Source organism: Anomaloglossus baeobatrachus, unplaced genomic scaffold (genome assembly GCF_048569485.1).
Source record: "Anomaloglossus baeobatrachus isolate aAnoBae1 unplaced genomic scaffold, aAnoBae1.hap1 Scaffold_412, whole genome shotgun sequence".
Classification (NCBI taxonomy): domain Eukaryota; kingdom Metazoa; phylum Chordata; class Amphibia; order Anura; family Aromobatidae; genus Anomaloglossus; species Anomaloglossus baeobatrachus.
In genome coordinates this window covers 162,204-177,745 of record NW_027443456.1, presented here as the reverse complement: position 1 = coordinate 177,745, position 15,542 = coordinate 162,204, and positions in this window count along the sequence as shown.

Below are 15,542 nucleotides of genomic sequence, written 5' to 3'. Positions count from 1 at the left end.
TTTATAAATGAAGCTCTGGGGTACAAGTGAGATGTAGTTCAGGATTTAGATAATGCATGGATAGGAGAATGGTGAATGCAGCTCTGGAATATAATACAGGAGTTAACTCAGGATCAGTAATGTAATGTATGTACACAGTGACTGCACCAGCAGAATAGTGAGTACAGCTCTGGAGTATAATACAGGAGGTAACTCAGGATCAGTAATGTAATGTATGTACACAGTGACTGCACGAGCAGAATAGTGAGTACAGCTCTGGAGTATAATACAGGATATAACTCAGGATCAGTAATGTAATGTATGTACACAGTGACTGCACCAGCAGAATAGTGAGTACAGCTCTGGAGTATAATACAGGATATAACTCAGGATCAGTAATGTAATGTATGTACACAGTGACTGCAGTAGCAGAATAGTGAGTGCAGCTCTGGAGTATAATACAGGAGGTAACTCAGGATCAGTAATGTAATGTATGTACACAGTGACTGCAGTAGCAGAATAGTGAGTGCAGCTCTGGAGTATAATACAGGAGGTAACTCAGGGTCTGTAATGTATGTACACAGTGACTGCACCAGCAGAATAGTGAGTGCAGCTCTGGAGTATAATACAGGAGGTAACTCAGGATCAGTAATGTAATGTATGTACACAGTGACTGCACCAGCAGAATAGTGAGTGCAGCTCTGGAGTATAATACAGGAGGTAACTCAGGATCAGTAATGTAATGTATGTACACAGTGACTGCAGTAGCAGAATAGTGAGTGCAGCTCTGGAGTATAATACAGGATAAGTAATGTAACACACTGTGTAGCTTATTTCCTTATGTGGTGTAAGCTTTACAGTGTAGTACATTTTCATAACTAGGGAAAAATGTTGTGCACATTTGGTAAATATATAGATTATTTTTTTCTTGGCCACATTCCTCCTACATGTGCGGCTACCGGCTACAAAATAAAAATATATATACCCGAGTTTACATGGAGTGCGGTGGATGTGGCAGATAAGTGACTTTGTATCAAGACTAAGTGCCTCTTACATGACACGGTTCCCAGATCTGCAGAGTGATACAATCTGATACATTTCATCACTTCGTTCTCGTGGACAGATTGTTAAATTAAGCTAAATTAAAATGAATATAATTTACAGGGAGAGAAAACAAATCTTTTACTACAGTTTCTCCAAACAACAAGCCCTGACAAGCTGGCGGATATACACAATCCTGTGCTGAGCAATTTACAGCTGTGAGCGGGGATTCGGGTCTGGGTCTTGGCCGGAGTGAGAGCTGAAGCGTTTGTTCCTGACACAAGAGCATCTGCAATAAACGCTGGCGACAAGCCCCGGACCTTTATATTTAGCTGCAGAAAAACAAAACTAGCTGTGGATGATCAGCACCAGAGCACCAAGTACTGGCCACAAAGTAGATCATCACCGAGGCCACTAGATCACTAGGCCACCAGGGATGGTATAAGGATCCTGCTGGTTTCCTGCAAAAAATGGAGTTTAATACAGCTAGGTCCTTAGAAATTAGGCACCTAGGATGGGGCACATACCACTAGAGCTCCAGGGATGGTGCACTGATACTATTAGGTCAGCAAGGACTGGGCACATACCACTAGAGCACCAGGGATGGTGTATCTATACTATTAGGTCAGCAAGGACTGGGCACATACCACTAAAGCAGTAGGGATGGTATATCTGTACTATTAGGTCAGCAAGGATTGGACACATACCACTAGAGCACCAGGGATGGTATATCTGTACTATTAGGTCAGCAAGGACTGGACACATACCACTAGAGCACCAGGGATGGTATATCTGTACTATTAGGTCAGCAAGGACTGGGCACATACCACTAGAGCACCAGGGATGGTACACAGATGCCATTAGGTCACCTAGGACTGGATGCATACCACTAGAGCACCAGGGATTGTATACTGATAATATTGGGTCTCCAAGGTTTAGAAACATACCACTAGAGCACCAGGGATACTACACCAAAACGATTAGGTAATTTAAGGGTTGCACAGAATTTTATGGTGCTCGGATATTAAGTCACTAAAGAACAGACATTGACAGAGCGCTATGTCACTGAGCTTTGGAGATATTTGCCACTGGATCACCAGGGACGATACAATGAAACTGGTAAATTGCAGAACTAAAATATTCAAATTGTCTCTCCAGGAAGGAGACAACCTTTAGCGCCACCTATTGGAAGAGGCAATCCTAAAAGTCAAAAGTGGCCTTTTAAACGAGCCTTTCCATATGACTTAGGATTTAAACCAGCTCAGAAGCCCAATATGCAGAACTAAAATACAAATTTGATGCAAAAGAACAAACATGGACAAGGCAATATCACAATATCATGCGCGTCTGAGCACAGATGATTGAAGAAACTAATAAATGTAATTTAAAATTTATAAAAAAAAAAGCATAAAAATGAGGCAACTCTGCAAATAAGTCATCACCCTGCACCTCCATCCATCATCTGTTTACAGAACAGCGCCATACACTGGATAGTGGTCGTTATTGGGTACTGCAGGTGCTAATCAAAATTTTTGTTTATGCATCTCCTTTGCAGACATATGGGCTTTCAAGACAAGACCTATCTATTTGCAAAAACTGGTACCTGTAGAAAGCCAGGCTCATAAATGTTTCTTTTCGCTCTTCCCGATATTGACGCCGATGTCATTCATTTTACAACAGGACACAAAAAAAGGTAAAATGAGTGATAATCGGGAACCATCCTCCTGACGGGGTACGGGGCTCTGGATTCCCGTCTTTTTACTGTAATCAATAAAACATGATAACGATATGGAAAACTCATTATAAGATAACGGCAGCGCCCCACTTTATGTTTGGAAAGGAAAAAAAAACCCCTCTCCAGTCGAGGAGCGAAGAAGATGGAAAGAAACTGAATAAATCATTATTTCCCTGTCTGCAGATTAGTGATGAATCTATAATGGCATTTATATAGATTGATGAAAAGAGACGATATTGAGTGCAGCCTCCGAGTGCTCACCGTCCACCGACGCACGGGACGGAAGAAAAGCCGGAAGCCATTATACACGAAGGGGATTCCAGTATTTATGTAATAAACGCAATCACTGTATCACTTACACCTAATATCTGTTTCAAAACCATTACTGTCAGGAGATGAGATTATTATGGTCTGTATCCAATTATGACCTCATCAACTAAGGGTCTGCAATTCATGATGAGCGGGCACTACAATGCTCGGGTGCTCAGTACTGGTAACTAGTGATGAGCGAGCACTACCATGCTCAGGTGCTCAGTACTCGTAACTAGTGATGAGCGGGCACTACCATGCTCGGGTGCTCAGTACTCGTAACTAGTGATGAGTGGGCACTACCATGCTCAGGTGCTCAGTACTCGTAGCTAGTGATCAGCAGGCACTACCATGCTCGGGTGCTCGGTACTCGTAACTAGTGATGAGCGGGCACTACCATGCTCGGGTGCTCGGTACTCGTAACTAGTGATGAGCGGGCACTACCATGCTCGGTACTCGTAACTAGTGATGAGTGGGCACTACCATGCTCGGGTGCTCGGTACTCGTAACTAGTGATGAGCGGGCACTACCATGCTCGGGTGCTCAGTACTCGTAACTAGTGATGAGCGGGCACTACCATGCTCGGGTGCTCGGTACTGGTAACTAGTGATGAGCGGGCACTACCATGCTCGGGTGCTCGGTACTCGTAACTAGTGATGAGCGGGCACTACCATGCTCGGGTGCTCAGTACTCGTAACTAGTGATGAGCAGGCACTACCATGCTCGGGTGCTCAGTACTCGTAACTAGTGATGAGCAGGCACTACCATGCTCAGGTGCTCAGTACTGGTAACTAGTGATGAGCGAGTACTACCATGCTCGGGTGCTCAGTACTGGTAACTAGTGATGAGCGGGCACTACCATGCTCGGGTGCTCAGTACTGGTAACTAGTGATGAGCGGGCACTACCATGCTCGGGTGCTCAGTACTCGTAACTAGTAATGAGCAGGCACTACCATGCTCGGGTGCTCAGTACTCGTAACTAGTGATGAGCGGGCATTACCATGCTCGGGTGCTCAGTACTCGTAACTAGTGATGAGCAGGCACTACCATGCTCGGGTGCTCAGTACTGGTAACTAGTGATGAGCGGGCACTACCATGCTCGGGTGCTCAGTACTGGTAACTAGTGATGAGCGGGCACTACCATGCTCGGGTGCTCAGTACTCGTAACTAGTAATGAGCAGGCACTACCATGCTCGGGTGCTCAGTACTCGTAACTAGTGAGGAGCGGGAACTACCATGCTCGGGTGCTCGGTACTCGTAACTAGTGATGAGCGGGCACTACCATGCTCAGGTGCTCGTAACTAGTGATGAGCGGGCACTACCATGCTCGGGTGCTCAGTACTCGTAACTAGTGATGAGCGGGCACTACCATGTTCGGGTGTTCAGTACTCGTAACTAGTGATGAGCGGGCACTACCATGCTCGGGTGCTCAGTACTCGTAACTAGTGATGAGCGGGCACTACCATGCTCGGGTGCTCAGTACTCGTAACTAGTGATGAGCGGGTACTACCATGCTCGGGTGCTCAGTACTCGTAACTAGTGATGAGCGGGCACTACCATGCTCGGGTGCTCAGTACTCGTAACTAGTGATGAGCGGGCACTACCATGCTCAGGTGCTCAGTACTCGTAACTAGTGATGAGCGGACACTACCATGCTCGGGTGCTCAGTACTGGTAACTAGTGATGAGCGGGCACTACCATGCTCGGGTGCTCAGTACTCATAACTAGTGATGAGAGGGCACTACCATGCTGAGGTGCTCAGTACTCGTAACTAGTGATGAGCGGGCACTACCATGCTCAGGTGCTCAGTACTCGTAACTAGTGATGAGCGGGCACTGCCATGCTACCATACTAGTTATGAGTACTGAGCACCCGAGCATGGTAGTGCCCGCTCATCACCAATTACGAGTACAGAGCACCCGAGCATGGTAGTGCCCGCTCATCACTAGTTACGAGTACAGAACACCCGAGCATGGTAGTGCCCGCTCATCACTAGTTACGAGTACTGAACACCCGAGCATGGTAGTGCCCGCTCATCACTAGTTACGAGTACTGAACACCCGAGCATGGTAGTGCCCACTCAACACTAGTTACCAGTACTGAACATCTGAGCATGGTAGTGCCTGCTGATCACTAGTTACTAGTACAGAGCACCTGAGCATGGTAGTGCCCACTCATCACTAGTTACGAGTACTGAGCACCCGAGCATGGTAGTGCCCACTCATCACTAGTTACGACTACTGAGCACCCGAGCATGGTAGTGCCCACTCATCACTAGTTACTAGTACTGAGCACCTGAGCATGGTAGTGCCTGCTCATCACTAGTTACTAGTACAGAGCACCTGAGCATGGTAGTGCCCACTCATCACTAGTTACGAGTACTGAGCACCCGAGCATGGTAGTGCCCACTCATCACTAGTTACGAGTACTGAGCACCCGAGCATGGTTGTGCCCGCTCATCACTAGTTACTAGTACTGAGCACCTGAGCATGGTAGTGCCTGCTCATCACTAGTTACGAGTACTGAGCACCCGAGCATGGTTGTGCCCGCTCATCACTAGTTACTAGTACTGAGCACCTGAGCATGGTAGTGCCTGCTCATCACTAGTTACTAGTACTGAGCACCTGAGCATGGTAGTGCCCACTCATCACTAGTTACGAGTACTGAGCACCCGAGCATGGTAGAGTCCGCTCATCACTAGTTACGAGTACTGAGCACCCGAGCATGGTAGTGCCCACTCAACACTAGTTACCAGTACTGAGCACCTGAGCATGGTAGAGCTCGCTCATCACTAGTTACGAGTACTGAGCACCCGAGCATGGTAGTGCTCGCTCATCACTAGTTACCAGTACTGAGCACCGAGCATGGTAGTGCCCGCTCATCACTAGTTACCAGTACTGAGCACCCGAGCATGGTAGTGCCCGCTCATCACAAGTTACGAGTACTGAGCACCCGAGCATGGTAGTGCCCGCTCATCACTAGTTACGAGTACTGAGCACCCGAGCATGGTAGTGCCCGCTCATCACAAGTTACCAGTACTGAGCACCTGAGCATGGTAGTGCCTGCTCATCACTAGTTACCAGTACTGAGCACCCGAGCATGGTAGTGCCCGCTCATCACTAGTTACCAGTACTGAACACCTGAGCATGGTAGTGCCTGCTGATCACTAGTTACTAGTACAGAGCACCTGAGCATGGTAGTGCCCACTCATCACTAGTTACGAGTACTGAGCACCCGAGCATGGTAGTGCCCACTCATCACTAGTTACTAGTACTGAGCACCTGAGCATGGTAGTGCCTGCTCATCACTAGTTACTAGTACAGAGCACCTGAGCATGGTAGTGCCCACTCAACACTAGTTACCAGTACTGAACACCTGAGCATGGTAGTGCCTGCTGATCACTAGTTACTAGTACAGAGCACCTGAGCATGGTAGTGCCCACTCCTCACTAGTTACGAGTACTGAGCACCCGAGCATGGTAGTGCCCACTCATCACTAGTTACTAGTACTGAGCACCCGAGCATGGTTGTGCCCGCTCATCACTAGTTACTAGTACTGAGCACCTGAGCATGGTAGTGCCCACTCATCACTAGTTACCAGTACTGAGCACCCGAGCATGGTAGTGCCCGCTCATCACTAGTTACCAGTACTGAGCACCCGAGCATGGTAGTGCCCGCTCATCACAAGTTACCAGTACTGAGCACCTGAGCATGGTAGTGCCCGCTCATCACGATCTGCAATACTTGTATCCAATCTACACAATCTGGGGGTGGATACATTGTACCTGTATTGATACATTGTTGCATACTATCAGTGATCTCTGCAGATGTGAGGAGCACCCGGGCAGTGACCTTCTTGAGTCACTGGTCGTCCACGTTACAGTTGCCACATGCAGTGGCCAAAAGCCTCACAATTTTAAAAGGTGATAAATCCATTTACTCACAAAATCTCGTGGCCATTTGGGGAACGGTTAGCGATCGAAACCCCGACAAACGGATTCTAATTCCAGAGGTGATGAATAGGAGCCTTGCTGCAAAGCTTCATCCTTCATGAAGGATGCAAGCAGGGCATGCTGGAGCTTGTAGTGACACAGACTGGAGTGCTTTTGTTTTGTTTTGTTTTATTTTACTAGATATTAAAGTTTTCTTTTCCTGCAGATCTATAGAATGTAATTTAGAGGAGCACACGATGGGGTCTGTACTTTTAATAGGAAATGACACAGAGGAGAACATATAGGGAACAAGCCTGGAGGGGCCACGCACATAACACACCGCTGTCCAACCGGGGCTAAAACATCACTTTGTAAGATTTGATTAAGGCTTCCATGAATCTTTCATGGCCGTCCCTCGGTGTGACAACGCGTCTTGTTGTGCGATACGCCGCCTCTTGATGTAAGGCATGCATGAGAGGTTTCGGAGGTACGGCTCCATGCACTCTCCTGCAGCCCTCCGCATTTTCCCTCTCCTCTCAATGGAGATGGCTGGCTCACAATTTCCATTATGACAAAGAACGCAGCTTAACGCAATCAATATTTCATACAGCCTCATGTAAAAATAATACTCAAACTTTTCAGGATCGCGGCAGCGCAGGAATCAGATCTGCTTTACAGACAGGTTGGAGGTGTACTTATTAAATTGTGCCCACAGCCTACATGGCACGGAGAGCAATACTGTAATGTGTCGGACAAGGCTACCCATTACCCAGATCACTGGTGTAACCCGTGCAGCCACACCGGGGCCCATTTATACCCCCAAAGGTGGTGCAATTTTGCATTTTTATTGTTATGCTCGCTGGGCAAGCACTGTATTAATAGGTCCACTGGATCGAAGGTACCGTTCACTTGCCTAGGAGGTTGCATAGGTACATATGCTGGTAAGCAACAGGCAAAGGGCACCACCACAGACACAGAACAGTCATCGGTAGACCTGGCAGCAGGCAGAGTAGTGGATCCGTCCATCCGCAAGTGACTGGCGGGTATTGTGGATGGTAGTGGCAACAGCAGATCAGCAAACTGGCACAGCACTGATATAGAAACAAATGTCAGCAGCAGCACAAAGGGACCTGAGAACTAGCAACGTAACTAACTCGTTGCCCAGGCACCTCCCTTCAAGGGAAGGTGCCTTACATATCTGCAACCTCTCAGCTGACCTGAGAGGCACTTCCGGGTCAGGCTACACTGGCCCCTTAAGAAAAGGGGTGTGGCCACATGCACACCCTTTGGGAGGACCCAGGAAGCCTGTGAGGTGTACACAGGCTCCGGGAGATGGCAGCATGAAATGGGGATGGGGACAGACGTCCCCGCCGGAGGAGGGCACAGGACAGTGCGGAGACACCGGTATGTGCATTACATTTATGAGCTATTGGTCTGCAAAGGGCCCTTATATTGTTCTTGCACAGGGGCCCTTTTATGTCTGTGTCCACCAGCACAGACATTTGTGGCAGACCGTGCCATCGAACATGGTGAATGTTCGTCTTCTCACTATTTACAGTGAAGGCGGCCATGTTCTTCTAATCTTGGACGACCTCGGTAATATCCAATAATTTACATGTCCAGTAATCGTCCATTAGAACGGATCTGCTCGGACAAAAGTTCTGGAAACACAACTTGAACATTTTGAAAAAACTGATTTTTGCAGGATCTGGGATTTTTTTTTTTACATGCGAGTCTATGGAAAATGGTTCCGGTAACTAATTGCTATGTAGCCGACCCTTTTTTCTTGCATTTGCAAAGGATCCGTTTTTCGCTTACTGGATCAGTTTCAAATGGAAGATTAGCTAATGGATCCATTTTCATTAGACTCCAATGTTAAAAATGGATCCCGCAAAAATACATTTTTTTTTAAAACGGAAAACAAAGTTGTGTTTGCATAACTTTTTTGCCAATGGATTTTTTCTATGAATACTGGACATGTGATCTCAGCCTAAGGTTAAGTATCACCCCACGATCACTGTCAGGACGGGGATCACTGTCGGGACGGGGTGTCGGGACGGGGATCACTGTCGGGACGGGGATCACTATCGGGACGGGGATCACTGTCGGGACGGGGATCACTGTCGGGACGGGGATCACTGTCGGGACGGGGATCACTGTCGGGACGGAGATCACTATCGGGACGGGGATCACTATCGGGACGGGGATCACTATCGGGACGGGGATCACTATCGGGACGGGGATCACTATCAGGACGGGGATCACTATCAGGACGGGGATCACTATCAGGATGCCGATCACTATCGGGATGGGGATCACTATCGGGATGGGGATCACTATCGGGACGGGGATCACTATCGGGACGGGGATCACTATCAGGATGGAGATCACTATCAGGATGGGAATCACTATCAGGACAGGGATCACTATCAGGACAGGGATCACTATCAGGATGGGGATTACTATCAGGACGGGGATCACTATCAGGATGGGGATCACTATCTTGATGGGGATCAGTATCAGGATAGGGATCACTATCAGGATGGGGATCTCTATCAGGATGCCGATTACTATCAGGATGGGGATCACTATCAGGACACCGATCACTATCAGGATGGGGATCACTATCAGGATGGAGATTAACTATCAGGATGGGGATCACTATCAGGACACCGATCACTATCAGGACGGGGATCACTATCAAGACACTGATCACTATCAGGACAGGGATCACTATCAGGACAGGGATCACTATCAGGATGGGGATCGCTATCAGGATGGGGATCGCTATCAGGATGGGGATCGCTATCAGGATGGGGATCGCTATCAGGATGGGGATCACTGATGATGACCGCTCTTTCCCCTATAATAATTCGGTGCCTGTAGATGGACCCGTGATCCCAGGGACTTTAGGCTATTAGCACTAGTCAGAGTCCGTAGTAATCATCCCTTCATCTGTATGAGTGAGGCACGGCCTGGGAAGCCTTATATACTAGAGACGAGCGGCTGCCAAATCCTGCCTCACGCCAAGAGCTAATCAATTTCTAATTAATATGTGCGTCACATTCTCTATCACCAGATATCAACTTCTATCTGCATCCAGCACCGAACGAGGGGAAAATAGACTGTCCCCGCATTAATGAGGCTGAGGCCAGACGTGACGCCGGGCGTCTGAGCCGGGTGACCTCGGTGAACGCATCGTCGTGCCTTGACATCAGGTTAATGGGAAATGTATTGTGTGTGTATATATGTGGTGTGATTAGCAGTCGCCTGTCTATGGACCCCACTGGGATAAGTGCAGCCGAGGCAGAGGCATTGGATGACTACTCTATTCACTGAAAGGCAACGACACGACATAAATGGAGGCGGCCGCGGCTCGAGGTGGCATATTTATATAAAATACAGAGTTCTTGGTTGACGTCTTGGAAGAAAAAAAAACACAAAGGCGATCTCCAGATCCAGAGCAGCGACAGCGGGGAACGAGGATCAGTCCCGTATGGAGAAAAGGATGTTCTAGATGGTGGCTCGGTAGTGATCTACACTCCAATATATCAAGAGAGCAGAGGATAAGGGGCCGCCAGATACGTCTGCTGCTGAATATCCCGGAGGATAACCATCGGGCGGCAGATATACGCCCAGAAAGAGCAGATATGGCTGGCACAGACTATACAAGCGCGACCAGCCCGGCCATCATCTCACTGCCAATGTTTATGGGCGAGAGTCAGGAGGAGTGCTCACTGGGGGACAGATTATGGGGGCCCCTTATAGGTGACAGCGTTTATGGGGTGCACTCTCTGGGGAACACAGAATAAGGGGTGTTCAATGGGTGACACAGTTCATAGAGACGCTCATTGGGTTGACAGTGCTTATGTGCCACACGTGAACCATACGGGTATTGGGGGACACTATGGGGGACGCAGCTGGTAGGGGTCCTCTTTAGGTGACAGTTTATGGGGACACTCTTCAGATTGACAGTGTTTATTGGGTACCGCTTGGGTGACACTGTTTTTGGGGGACACTCTATGGGTGACACAGCAGGTAGGGGTCCTCATTGGGTTACAGTTTATGGGGACACTCTTCAGATGGACAGTGTTTATTGGGTACCACTTGGGTGTTTTTGGGGGACACAGCTAGTAGCGGTCCTCTGTCGGTGACAGTTTATGGTGACACTCTGGATTGACAGGGTTTATGGAGCACCGCCTGGGTGACACATTTTGGGGACACTCTCTAGGTGACTGCTGGTAGGGGTCCTCATTGGGTGACAGTTTATGGGAACACTCCCCAGATTGACAGTGTTTATGGGGTACTGCCTGGGTGACATGGCTGGTAGGAGTCCTCATTAGGTGACAGTTTATGGGGGTGCCCTGAGGACTGATAGTGTCTATCGGGTACTGCCTGGGTGACACTGTTTTTGGGGTTCACCCTTGAGTGACAACTGATAGGAGTCCTCATTAGTTGATGGTTTATGGGGACATCCTCTGGATTCACAGTGTTTATGCAGTACCGCCTGGGTGGCACAGCTGGTAAGGGTGCACACTGTGAGACAACTTATGGGGACACTTTTTGGATTGACAGTGTTAATGGGGTACTGCCTGGGTGACACTTTTTGGGGACACTCTCTGGGAGGGGTGCACACTGGGTGACAGTGTAGGGTGACACACTCTGGATTAACAGTTTATGGGGTGCTGCCTGGGTGACACTGTTTTTCGGGGTCACAGCTGGTAGCGGGTCTCCATTAGTTGACTGGTTATGGGGACACTCTGGATTGACAGAGTTTATGGGGTACCGCCTGGGTGACACTTTTTGAGGACACTCTCTGGGTGACACAGCTGGTAGGGGGTCCTCATTGGGTGACAATTTAGGGGGGCACTCTCCGTATTGACACTGTTTATCGAGCACCGCCTGGGTGACACTGCTTTTGGGCTTCACCCTTTGGGTGATATAGCTGGTAGGGGTGACTGTTTATGGGGACACTCTCTGGAGTGACAGTGTTTGTGGGGTACCGTCTGGGTGACAGCTGGTTGGGGTGACGGTTTATAAGGACACTCTCTGGAGTGACAGTGTTTGTGGGGTACCGTCCGGGTGACAGCTGGTTGGGGTGACGGTTTATAGGGACACTCTGGAGTGACAGTGTTTGTGGGGTACCGCCTGGCTGACAGCTGGTAGGGGTGACAGCTGGTAGGGGTGATGGTTTATGGGGACGTTCTCTGGAGTGACAGTGTTTGTGGGGTACCGCCTGGGTGACAGCTGGTAGGGGTGACGGTTTATGGGGACACTCTGGAGTGACAGTGTTTGTGGGGTACCGCCTGGCTGACAGCTGGTAGGGGTGTTTACTGGTGACTCTTTAGGGCACTCACTTGGGGGTTAATGGAGTCATGCACTGGATGGCAGTATGGGGGAGAGTGGTTAGTGTGTAACTTGTACAATCTCCCATAGAGCGCGTAGATACACTTGTGTTGACAGGAGCAGGTCCGGATGTCTGCACGGCCGGCAGATACGAAGCCTGGGCCCCATTGTAATGAATGTGTGTCACCTGCCGGCCACGCACGTTGCCAGATTAGCCGTCATCAACGTCACCTCCAGATGCAAAATGGACCGTGGTGAAAACGTATCGACAGGTAAATCTACAATTGAATGGGAACTTGCCACCATATTAGTGACGGCAGCTTTGGATGTGACCGGAGTAGAGTCTGCCATCAGTATACGTTACTCCACATAATATACATTTACAGTCTGCAGCTCCTCCGCTGGCAGCATCTGCTTCATTTCATTCCCCTACATAATATTTACACCCCCCGGAGCCGGTGGCGTTATTTCCTTTTTATTGCTGCGCTCCCTCCAGTCATATTCCCCACATTTAGAGACATCTCCATTTGTACAGCCATTGTGTGGAGCCCGCAGTGCGGAGCCGAGGCTTCCAGGATCGGTGACAGTTTGTCTATAGCAGCAGAAACCCCACAGACTCACCTAATTAAATCCACACACCTGGACTGGCAGCGCCGCGCTCACGGGTCAACCTCTGCCATTGTGTTCTGTGCGCGTCAGCGACACCGCTCATCTTCATCTGGCGGGGATTGTGAGGACACGGCTTCATTGTGTCCCCGTCACTGAGCGCTAATATACTGAGCGCCGATGGGCAAATAGTAAGGATTCGTGTTCGGATTTTTGGTAACGAATCCCACAGTGCTACACCGGCAAGAGCCACGCTCCGGTTCCCCACGGATTTGCATCGGGTTCATTGTTGGTGATGAATTCCTGAACTTTGCAATTCGTTACGAATAATCTGAGCAGGAATAGTTACTATTCGCCCATAACTAATAACGAGCACTAAGGGTTAGGCTATGTGCCCACGCTGCGGATTTTGCGCGGATTTTGCCGCGGATTTTGATCCGGAAAAATCTGCAGCATGTCAATTATTGTTGCGGATTTTGGTGCGGATTTTGGGTATAGAATGGGGGAAAAAAAAAAAAAAAATCTGCATCAAAATCCGCGGCAATTCCGCGGCAAAAATAAGGTGCGGATTTGCCGCGAAAGTCGCGGATTTTCATGCAGAAAAATCCGCAGCAACATTCTACCATGGACACATAGCCTAAGGCTACGCATGACTTTTCCATCATGGCTGATGGCCACGCGCCCCTCTGGTTTGCAAATTGGCTATTTAATAATTTTTGGTTCACCGTGTTTATATCCAAGAAATCTGGAAGGCTGAGCGCAGAATGTGACGGCGGCGGGTCTGTATTGCCGAACGCCACATACTTTTATTTGATATAATCACTAATTTCAAAAGACACACACCAAATCCCATCTAATGCATCAGTATCATGTAGGTGGAGGGAATGGGCCCTTACCCTGATTAGGCTGCTTCACACATCAGTTTTTTGGCATCAGGCTCGATCAGGCAAAAAAAACCTGATGCGACGGATCCGGCGAAAAAAACGGAACAGTTGCATCAGTTTTTTCTATCAGTTCCTTCAGTTTTTTTTGACAGATCCGGTGTGATACTGAGCATCCTCAGTTAAGGCTGCTTTCACACATCCGGTTTTTCCTGTGCGGCACAATCCGGCGCTTTTCAGAAAAAATGCAACCGTTTTTTTTTTGCCACCGGTTGCGTTTTTTCCGCATAGACTTTAATTTCAGTCCGTTTTTTGCCGGATGCGGCATATTTAGCCCATGCAGCGGCCGGATGAAAAGTTGCCTGGCACGTCTTTTTGTCCGGCAAAAAAAACCGCATCGCGCCACATCCGGCCGATGCGGCGCTTTTTCCAATGCATGCCTATGGATGCCGCGTGATGCGTCAAAAACCGCATCCGGCCGCCGCATGCGTTTTTTTGCACTGCGCATGCTCAGTAGCGTGCCGCAACCGGCAAAATCCGGACGGGCCGCATGAAAAAACTTATGCAAAGCATGCGTTTTTTTCGCCGCATCCGTTGCATAGTTTTTAGAGCCGGATTTAGCCGCACTGCAAAAACCGGATGTGTGAAAGCAGCCTAAAAAACGAATCCGGCGTCCATAGGCTTCCATTATAAAGCACGCCGTACGGCGCCAGATCCGGCACAATACGTTTTTTCTGCCGGACACAAAAACGTTCACTTCAACGTTTCATCCGGCCGCCGGACAAGTAAATTTTGCTGGAAAAAACGGATGAAATGCAAGGCCATCCGGCACAATCTGGCGCTAATGAAAGTCTATGGGGTAAAAACAGATCCGGCGGCAACAGATGCCGGATCCGTTTTTTCATGTTTTTGCCGGATTTGCCTAATGGCAAAAAACTGATGTGTGAAAGCAGCCTAAGCCCTCTTCTTTCAGTACCAAACTGCGGAGTTCGGCAACTGGCGCCCCCCTCCTCACTGTACCGGCCCTATAGAGCCCTGTATGTGAACATTACGGGGGACCACTAATGCACATGGAGCAAACACCCTCACTTCACACAACACATTTTTTTGTGGGACGAAAAAGAGCTCTTAAAAGAACATGATCCAGTCTGAAATATGGGCCACAATAATAATAATAATAATAATAATAATAATAATAATAATAATAATAATAATAAGCTATAGTCATATATATGATTGTATACCAATTTCCCCCTTCCAATAAGGGTCTTGGGCAAGAGGGGGTTTAAGAAAACTGTATAAGCACCATGGATATTAAAAAAACCCACTAATTGTATATCAATACCCCCCTTGCAATAGGGTTCCTGGGGGATATAAGGACGGCTGTATATACATGAAAAGCACTTGACACGTTTCCCCTCCAAATAAGCTTCCTCAGGAGGTAAGAAAATTAAACCTAATCCTATTACCACCGTCCCTTATCCAGACATTGAGTCTAAAGTGCAAATGTAGAGGAAGCCGATGGTGGGGGGGGGCGCCAGTTGCCGAACTCCGCGGTTTGGTACTGAAAGAAGAGGGCTCATCAGGGTAAGTGCCCCTTCCCTCCACCAAAATGATACTGATGCATTAGACGGGATTTGGTGTGTGTCTTCTGAAATTAGTGATTATATATTATAGAGTTTTTAATTGTTAAATAAAAGTTTTCTGGTTTTTT